This window comes from Balaenoptera borealis (genome assembly GCF_965194805.1).
Source record: "Balaenoptera borealis genome assembly, chromosome: 3".
NCBI classification, from domain to species: domain Eukaryota; kingdom Metazoa; phylum Chordata; class Mammalia; order Artiodactyla; family Balaenopteridae; genus Balaenoptera; species Balaenoptera borealis.
The window spans coordinates 139,686,351-139,696,360 of NC_138866.1; positions in this window are offsets into that span (position 1 = coordinate 139,686,351).

A 10,010-nucleotide genomic window follows, 5' to 3' on the forward strand; every position below is an offset into this window, starting at 1 on the left:
CAAAACTAGAAGCTCAGTGTCTGACCACCTCTTTTTATTTCTCTGCATTCATTTCAAAGGCTCAGACTGAGCTGGTCTTCATATCCAGCGCCTCATCTGCTTCTTTCTGCTTCAACACACCACTGGGTCATAGACCCTAATATCCCACCTGCATTTATTAGTCCTCCATCTTCAACTAACCTCCTGGCTGTGAACCCTGATTGCTCAGAATCTCACCATCCATAGATACCACTGGCCCTAAGGCACTACTGGCTGTGGTGCTGCCTCACAGCTTGCCCTGTTCAAGTCCTGCCCACTTCAGCTCAGAAAAAGAGAATGTAAGACCATCGTTGCTAGGCAGGATTATTATTATTATTATTTGCACCTGATAAAATATCTCCCACTGGAAATAAAAAATTCTCTACCTGTGGCTTCCCAAATTGGCTGCTGGGGTGGATTATATTGTTTCAAACACCAGAGGATGGTCTCAGGTAGAGATTAAGAAGCTGATGCACTCCTCAGCAGCCCATATCCAGCTTCAATTCACGCAGTTTCCAGAAATAAGGGATTGAATGGAAAACAGGGAAGCCAAGAGAATCTACAAAGAAAGAAGTTGCTCTAAATTAAATATTTTTCAATTTCTTGAAATTAGTATCAGTTGCTTGTTAAATATTAAGCAGAGAAATCTCCATCTGCCTGTTACAGGAGTATTACAAGGGGAGGAAAGGCTGGTTTTCTAATCTCTGACATGGTAGGAGGGGGATAAGGGGCCATGGAGCTGGGATAACTTATCAGAAAAAAACAGTGGCTTCCAGCAAAAGGTTCACAGATGTTGCCTTCTAATTAAAATTTTTTAATTTTAGAATACAATTTTACAGTCTCTATATCTGCAAATGAATGCCTCACACCACATGGTGTCTCCCAGTGTACTGTGAAGGGAAATGCCAGGGCAGCTTTCAATGGCTTATGCCTCACTCCATGCCCCTGATCTTCTGTTTTGTGCTGCCAGAAACCACAAAAGGGGAAATTAAATTAAAATAAAACACTAGGTGTCCTGCATGGGTTTCAAAGTTACCTGGGCCAGTGAGATTGTGTTCTTTAAGATGGTGGCAGTTTCACAGGCTGCGTCTGTTGTTTCTGAGGATTAAGGAGTCAATAAATGAGCCATGAGCCCAGGAAACAAGCATGGTGTTGTCAACATCATCCAAAGGGAGGTTGTTTGGTAAAAGAACAAGAAGAAGTGTGGGAAATTTATAGCATCTTTCATCCTTGACCAAAAAACTCTTTTCCCTGAACCCAGACATGACCTTATTACTCTCAAGACTCCAATAGCCGCTAATAGCTGCTCAGAATTTGCAACTTAGATTGAATGCATTTGTCACCCTTTGTCTAGAGAGTTCATTTTATTGAGGAAGAAAATTGAGACCCTGAGAATTCTAAAAGGTGAGGAAGAGATCTAACCACCTTCCCTTAGGATATGAAATAAAAAGGAAGTTAATACTTTTGAGGTGATATCTTCTGTTCCCTAAAGTGAGAATGCCAAATTGTCCTGAATACAACCCATTGCTACTTGAGACATATTTGAGATAGCTTGAGAAGTGGCATTGGAGATTATCTAGATGAAAAAAGTACTTTGATTTTTTTTAGCAGTGTCTACCATGGTCATGGAGGAAGAGAATGGTCTCTATCCCAAAGGATTTATTCCTAAATCTGGTGCATCACAAAAAGGGGACAAACCCAAATTACATTTTAGGTTGCAGACCTCAGACTCTTAGACTCTGGCTTTTTGGTTAGTGTCAGAGCCCCAACAAAAATCTATATGTATATATTTGTGAAGAGGCTGAGTCCAAGGAAATTAGGTTCCTACCCTAAAGCCACCGACTTTCCATCCTTGATTCATAAGGACTGGGAGTTAGGGCTGATAAAAGAAGGCAAGTTCCAACATTGTACCATATCATGAGCTAAAGGCTAATGGATGCCTCAACTCAGGGACTATTGTAAGAGCATCATGTTAACCATTGGCACCCACACCCTAGTGATGTCAGCTGGTCCTCTCAACCCAGGTTAGTACTTACTGAGCCTGGAGCCAATTGTGACAATGTTGTTTTGGTCTTCAAACTTAGAAACTTTGTTAAAGCATGTCCTATAAATTGTCTATTTAATAGAAAATTCTAGGTATTACATATCTCAGACACCCTTAAGGGAAAAATTGGAACACAAAAATTTTTAATTTGACTTTTTGTTCATTTCATTTATAAAACAAAATATCAGTAGTCAGGGTCTCTATTTTACCATTATAAAGGTTAGTGGGAAAGTGTATCTGTAAATAATTTTAAGTGAGAAATCAGTTAAGACAGAATGTCAAATGCTACTTAGCTGTATAAAAATAACAAAAAATTAAATACTTTAGTTTTCTCTATCTCTCTCTCTTACCTGGATAAGCAGAACATAAATCCACCAAATTGATAGATTCTGAGCTACTCATTAAAAATTCAGAATGGAATAGCATATGTGATACTTATTTTGATGACAATTAAAAATAGTGGTCAAACTTCCTCAAACGAAAAGAAGATTCATTAATTTTAACTTTACTGATTTTCTGATCAAGTTAACATGTGCATTTTAGTTTGTTTTGACTAAATGCATCTTGTAGTAAAGAGTTTTGTATTTTTCCTCAATGATCATAAATAAGAATCAAGTGAATTTCTAGAGACAAATCTATACAAGAAAATGTTTCAAAACTATCCCATCACAAGTTCAGATATCTCTTTAATGTTTATTTTTCATCATTCTGTCCTTGAGAATTCCAATAATCCAACAATTGTACTGAGATACTACAAGGAAAATTACATACTTATTAGTTTATTGATTTGAGTTTGTCATTTGGTTTTCAAAGAACAGCCATTCTAAAAGGTCACCCAAGGTTTTGAGAAATAGTTGACCTACCTTATCTATATAACCCAAAAACCCCAAGGCTCTCCAAGGAGCAGCATGAACTCATAGTTCTAATGAGGACAGAAGACCGAAAATGATCAGGCCATTTCAATGCTGAGTTACTCTAATCATCACAGGAAGGTGCATACAGAATTCCAAGCTCACAGATCAGGAGGTTAGCCCCAGGTGCCCCTCTGGGGGTCTGATGTAGGCCAAGAGTAGAAGTCCACTTACCAGAAGCTCCACAATACAAGACAGAGGAGGCGAGCAATTATTAAAATGATAAATCTCCTAAACTCAGGTAGCTCTAAGCCATGTGGCCTAAAATAAAGATTTTTTTTCCTGGAAATAAAAGTCCTATACACTATTTGTGGAAACATTCCAAAGTAAAAGATAATGAGAAACAAGTAAATAAAGCTAACTGTCTAGAAAATATAGAGGTATATCTGAAACAATAAATGTTATCAAAATTTTTTGCATAATAGTTATATAATTATGAATATGTGATCATATGTTCTATACAGTTTTATGTTTTGGTATCAAAATGTTTTTGTATCAAAATGTTTTTGTATTTGTGTTAAAATATTTCTATGTTTACAAAAATTCTTTGATTTTAGCGGTGCATGATATTTCCTTATAAGGATATAGTATAATCCTTCATTCTCAACAAATATTTATTGAATACTACTATTATACATACCAGGATGTATGCTAGACCCTAATAATACAACAATTTGCAAAGCAGACGTATTGTCTGAATACATGTATCTTATATCTAAAGAACCTCACTAAACAGTCATGAAGGAGGTATGCATTAATCAATGACTCAAGCACATAAACATACATTTATAACTAAGAGATATCATATAGTAAATGTACATTGGGATATGAAAGTGTGTGATGGAGGAATTGACCTGATTAGAGCAGTAAGAAAATGGAGAAAAAATTACTGAACTGAGATCTGAAGGATCAGTCAAAGTGAAATGGGAAGAAAGAAAGAAAGAGAGAGAGAAAGGAAAGAAGGAAGGAAAGAAGAGATAGGGAGGGAAGGAGGAAGAAAGAGAGAGAGAAAGAAAGAAAGAAAGAAAGAAAGAAAGAAAGAAAGAAAGAAAGAAAGAAAGAAAGAAAGAAAGAAAGAAAAAGAAAGAAAGAAGGGAAGGAAGGAAGGAAGAAAGGAAGGAAGACTATTCCAGGCTGAGTGAGGGAATAGCTCATGCAAAACCAACTGACAAGAGAGGTCTTGGTATATCTGAGGAAATGTAAAAAGAACAATATAACTAAAACCCAAGGGCTAGGAGTAAATGATGAGAGAGAAGGCTGGAGAGGTAGGTGGGGTTCACACCAACTAGGGATTATAGATCCTGCTAAGAGTTTCTTTTTGTTCTGTGATGTGTTTTAAACTGCTGAAGGAAGCCATGTGAGGAGGTGTGGAGATGGCGGTGAGGCGATTTGGGTTTCAGAAAGATCATTCTGACTATATTGAAGAGGATGGGCAGGAACATAAGTGAGGTGGAAGCGTCAATTAGCAGCTGATTTCAGGGGATCATAAAACAGACTGGTCTCCAAGGTGGCTCATATTACCACAGACAAATGGAACTAACTAGAAGGTGATGCACAGGATCGTCTAGGGTTGGGGATTTGTCAGATACAGGACAGATGAAATCAGTCCAAACTGCCCAACCCTCTTGGGTTGAGTGAATCACCTGAGCATCTATTTCTGGGCTCACAGATCTTTGGTGATTTACTCTCACTACTTCATAAAGTGTCAAATCTAGTGGATATTTGCCAACTATTTCTTGAATAAATAAATGGATTAATAAATAAAGTTTTGCTCATCTAGAAGAGAAGTTGGTTCTAGAAGACTGGGAATTACCTACTTTAGTGCTAAGTAGATAACTTCAGAGCTCCAGAGTCCTTATCTGTAAAATAAGCATAATAATGTCTTCCCTACCAACTTATTAAATTATTGTTGAAGATATGAGAAAATGAGATACTTTGCAAATTATTTAGTGGTATATAACGATGAGTTGTTTGAAGAATATTAACTTAATATATGCTTACTCATTGTCTGGGAATAGCTCATGGGAGGTGTGGCCCAGGTGCAAACAGAAAAATGGTTTTCAGAGCACAACAGCTGGGACCCTTGGCCACTTAAACTCCATGAAGCTGAACATCAGAAGGCACACTGTCATGGCCATCAAATTTACTAATAGTATCTATCGATGCTTTTAACTTATCATTATGGACCAGCAGAATTAGTTTGTTGGGATGGCTGAAAGTTTCAGGGGAGAGGTAAACATCATGAGACCACAATGCAAACCCAAAATGCTTTTAGCAGGCAATTCCAGAGTTACACTAAATTTCCATACACATAATTTTCTTTCACAAAGGTTGAAGTTTTGGTCCAAACCATTCCACAAATACTCCTTATTCATAGTCAGTTGTTTTGCAATGTTTGTACCACAAAAATATGCGATGCTATTGACATATCTTGCCACAAGAAACCAAGAATATATCACAATAGACACAACGGTAAAACAGTAGGATGTAAAACTCTTGGCCAAACTAATTCGATTGGCTTTAGGTAACGCCAAGAGTTAGATACCTTCTTGTAAATATTCTACTTAATAGAAAATGCCAAGTAGTTAACAGTTTTAGGTATCCAAAAGGAAATTTTGGAAAAATTATGGGGAAAAGTGAGGTAAATTTTTTGAAGTCAGTTCTAGGAATATCTATGATTACCATTCCAATAAAATTCAGAAGGGTCCACACCTCCTTACCTTCAAATCAGTGAAATAGCAGCACCATTGGGAATTAACTGATGCTTCAGGTGAAGCTGACTCAGGTTTATTGCTGTTGTTGTCATATGGATATAGCAGAGCCCATCCAGTTTACCTGTACTACCTTTTCACAGAGGAGATCTAATGGAAATTCCGTACCAACTTTACCTGAAACGTCAAGTCACACCTGAACAGAAGAAATGAGAAGAGTACAAATAGATAGGGTTGACCTCTCAACATCCTCCCAAATTGCCAGAAAGATGGCAATTTAAAGTGCAGCCAGGACATGCTAATTTCAACCACCCCCCAAAAAGGGAAGAACAAGTCAAAACATCAACAAAATGGTTCCAATGTGGTAACGATATCCCACATTAAGTAGCTCAAACAAGGACTTGTTTGTAACCAGTCAAATTTAGAAAAGACTGACTTAAGTTCCCATTTTCTCTCTGTGGTTTCTTTATACAAAGGAAGTTTTCATTTAAAAAAAAAATGAAAAAATCTCAAGCTATGCCAGTTAATTTCCCCTCAATAGACCCTCTACATTTAGAAAGTAAAAAAAAAAAAAAAAAAATTTAAGAAAAAAATAAAGGAAAGAAAACGGGGTGGGGGGGGCGGGAAGAAGGAAAAGAAGATAGAAGAAAAGAAAAAGAAAGGAAGGACAGACAGAAGAAGGAAGGAACGAGGGAAGGAAGGAAGGAAGGAAGGAAGGAAGGAAGGAAGGAAGGAAGGAAGGAAGGAAAAGCCTGCCTTTGTAAAATTTCTCTGAGTATTTATACCACTTTGTTTTTCATTCACACTAGGGAAATAACAAGAGGTCCTCTGATGAATGTTACAGATCGCCATGGTTACGGTTCAGAGATGCGGCAAAAAGCAATTATGGTGGAACAGAAGAAAGAAATGCACCTCTTTGTCAGAATTTCATAGCAGCTGTAATAACACTAGAGCACCCAAATGAATGTAAAATAACTGAAATATTGTGGCATGTTAAATGCCAGCACATTAAAAAATTGTATTTCAATGTCACATTATTTAAAACGACAGGAAGCATTAATTCCAGCTGCACCAAGGAGCTTGTTAAGAGATACAGGGGTGGGGGCGTGTAATCCAGCATCTACACAGGGAGGAGACTTCCACATGATGTATGAAACACAATACTGTTTAGAGAGAGAAAAAAAGCAGGAATGTAAAAGAGCAAATTTAATCTGATACTCAGAATTAGTTCCCTTATTCATTATTGAGGTAAGCCCCTCACCTCTGCCAAATCCTCTACAGAGTTAATCACTTAATCTTTCCTTGCACAGTGTGCCCCAAATATTTATATTAATTAAAAGTTTTCCTGCTGAGGAATGTTATACCCATTTTATAGTAGAACTAAATGAGGCAGTGATGCCCAGATTATTGTTTATACTTCATCCTTAGGAGCTGGATTTGAGAATGAAGTCTTCTGCAAACAGCAGAGTTTAGGGATTCCTTTAGTTTCCAGTGAGAGAGAATTCTCTTTCATCTTGAATAGCTCAAAGTTCCTGGTTTTGAAACGTTAGTGTCAAAAGATATAGAATCTAACATTTATGGAAAATCATGTCTCTATTTAGTACTCTTCAAATATTCCGCTTAGAGTGAAAAAATTAAATAGATGAGACGTGCCTCAGCCACAAATACAGATTGCTCGGTTCTTCTGACACTCAGCCTGCTATTTCCTCTAGTTAGAACCTGTGCTCCCTTCCTGGCTCATATGCTGTCACAAGAACCAGATTCAAAATGGACCATGAGCCATGCCTTATATTTCAACGACCAGTATGATGGATATTATGGATATTCTCAATGGTCCAGTCATTCTACTTATTCCTGTGGCCTCTTACAATATTAACTGGGCTAGAAGACAAGCAGTTGTCAATAGGATCAGTATGAAATCATCTTCACCACAGAGAGCACGTAACTCTTAAGAATAGCTATTACTTCTGTAACGATATATAGTTTAGAAAGATAATGTTTCTGTGTGCATTACCAGGATTCTCTTTTTTTTTTTTACTAGAATAGAACTTTATTTGTGGCATCACGTTTTTTAAAATGATTTTATATTTTAAAGTGTGCAATAAATTTTATACATTAATCTTTATATTGATATATTTTCCCATATAATCTTCCCCCATGAGATTTTAAAAAACAATGTCAAGTGGCTTATAATCAAAGCAAATACTTTTTTTAAATTTTTATTGGAGTACAAAGTTGTGTTAATTTCAGGTGTACAGAAAAGTCAATCTTTCTTTTTCAGATTCTTTTCCCATATAGGTTACTACAGAATATTGAGTAGAGTCCCCTGTGCTATATAGTAGGTCCTTGTTAGTTATCTATTTTATATATTGTAGTGTGTGTTCATCCCAATCTCCTAATTTATCACTTCCCCCCACATTTCCCCTTTAGTAATCATAACCAGGATTCTTATAACTCTGTGACTGCGTTAGGGAAGGCATTGGAATTCCTCTCCTGGGGAATAGCACAACCAAAGCTGAGTCAGCAGCCACATGTGGCATCAAGACCCATGTCTCTCTGACATTGACCCCCCAAGACCTCTCCATTGCACACCTCAAGTGTGGCTCATTCTTGCACACACAAAGAGAGCTCAGTCTCTCTAGCAGAATGACATTGGCTAAACATAATTAAATTTTAGATTTTTTTTAGGTTCCTGTTCTTATGACTATTGCTGTCAAACAAACTACCCCAAAACTAACTGACTTAAAATAACGATTTTATTATGCTCATGGGTTCTATGAGCCAGGAATTCAGTGAGGGGACCATGAGGATGACTAGTTCCTCACTGTCTGGGGCTTTGGCTGGGATGACTGGCAAGGAGTGGAATCATCTGAAGCCTCCATCCTTTACATTGTCTGGTGCTTAGGATGAAATGACTCGAAGACTCGCCATTTATGACTCAGCCTCAGAACTCATATTTACATTCTATTGGCTTAAGGTGTGTTCAAGGAATGAGACAAAGACAGAACTTCTCAATGAGAGGAAATGTCCAGGAATTCTGTGGCCATGTTTTAAAACCGCCACAGCTCCTAACCAAAATCTACTTCATCATGTTTGTATACATGCCCTTGACAAAAATGCTAAAGAGAAGTCCAGACTAATGATTAACTTTGGAATAATTAAACCCAAGATAGTATGGTGTATGGTGGTTAAGGTTGTTTACATTTGCTTCTGATACAAGGAGAGTGGTTTTTGAAAGAGTATAGAGAACTTTGGGCAAATTATAAAGGAGGTGAAGCATTATAAATGTCATAAATTTATGTCTCTCTAGAAAAACTATAAATTAATGCTTCTAGAGAGACCTAGGACTGAGGGTGAGTGAGGGGTTCTGCTTGCTCCAAATTGGTCGTATTTGTTCACCACTACACTGTCACCCATTTTAATGGAAAGGACTTCAATAACCCTCCCACATAGCCCCTAGTCTTCAGGGACATAAATGTCTCATTATCTTCCTTATACAGATAAAAACCAGTGAGAGAAGCAAGTGGCATGTGATACGGTCTGGAGACATCCTTCAATCCAGGCCATTAATCTGATTTCTAAGGTTTTCCCCTAGAGTAAGGTTTGAAAAATACAAATTAAAAATCAGCCACATTAATTTTGAAATTCAGGGAACACTGACCTCAGGGTAAAAAATATTTATGTAAACTTTTAATTGAGATACAGCAAAAGGCCCTAATCACTGGTGAACAGTTTGATGCTTTTTCACATAGTGAACACAGATGTGTAACCAGCACTCACATCAAGAAACAGAACTGAGTTGCCACATGATCCAGCAATCCCACTCCTGGGCTTATATCTGGAGAAAACTATAATTTGAAGAGATACATGTACCCCAGTGTTCATAGCAGCACTAGTTACAATAGCCAAGACACGGGAGCCACCTAAATGTGCATCGACAGATGAATGGATAAAGAAGATGTAGAATATATACACACTGAAATACTACTCAGCCATAAAAAAGAATGAAATAATGCCATTTGCAGAAACATGGATGGACCTAGAGATTATCATACTAGGTGCCAGAATGAGAAAGGCAAATACCATATGATATCACTTACATGTGGAATCTAAAGTATGATACAAATGAACTTATTTACAAAACAGAGACAGACTCACAAACATAGAAAACAAACTTATGGTTACCGAAGGGGAAGGGGGGAGGAGGGATAAATTAGGAGTTTGGGATTAGCAGATACAAACTGCTATATGTAATATAGATGAACAACAAGGTCCTACTGTATAGCACAGGGAACTATACTCAATATCCTGTAATAAACCATAATG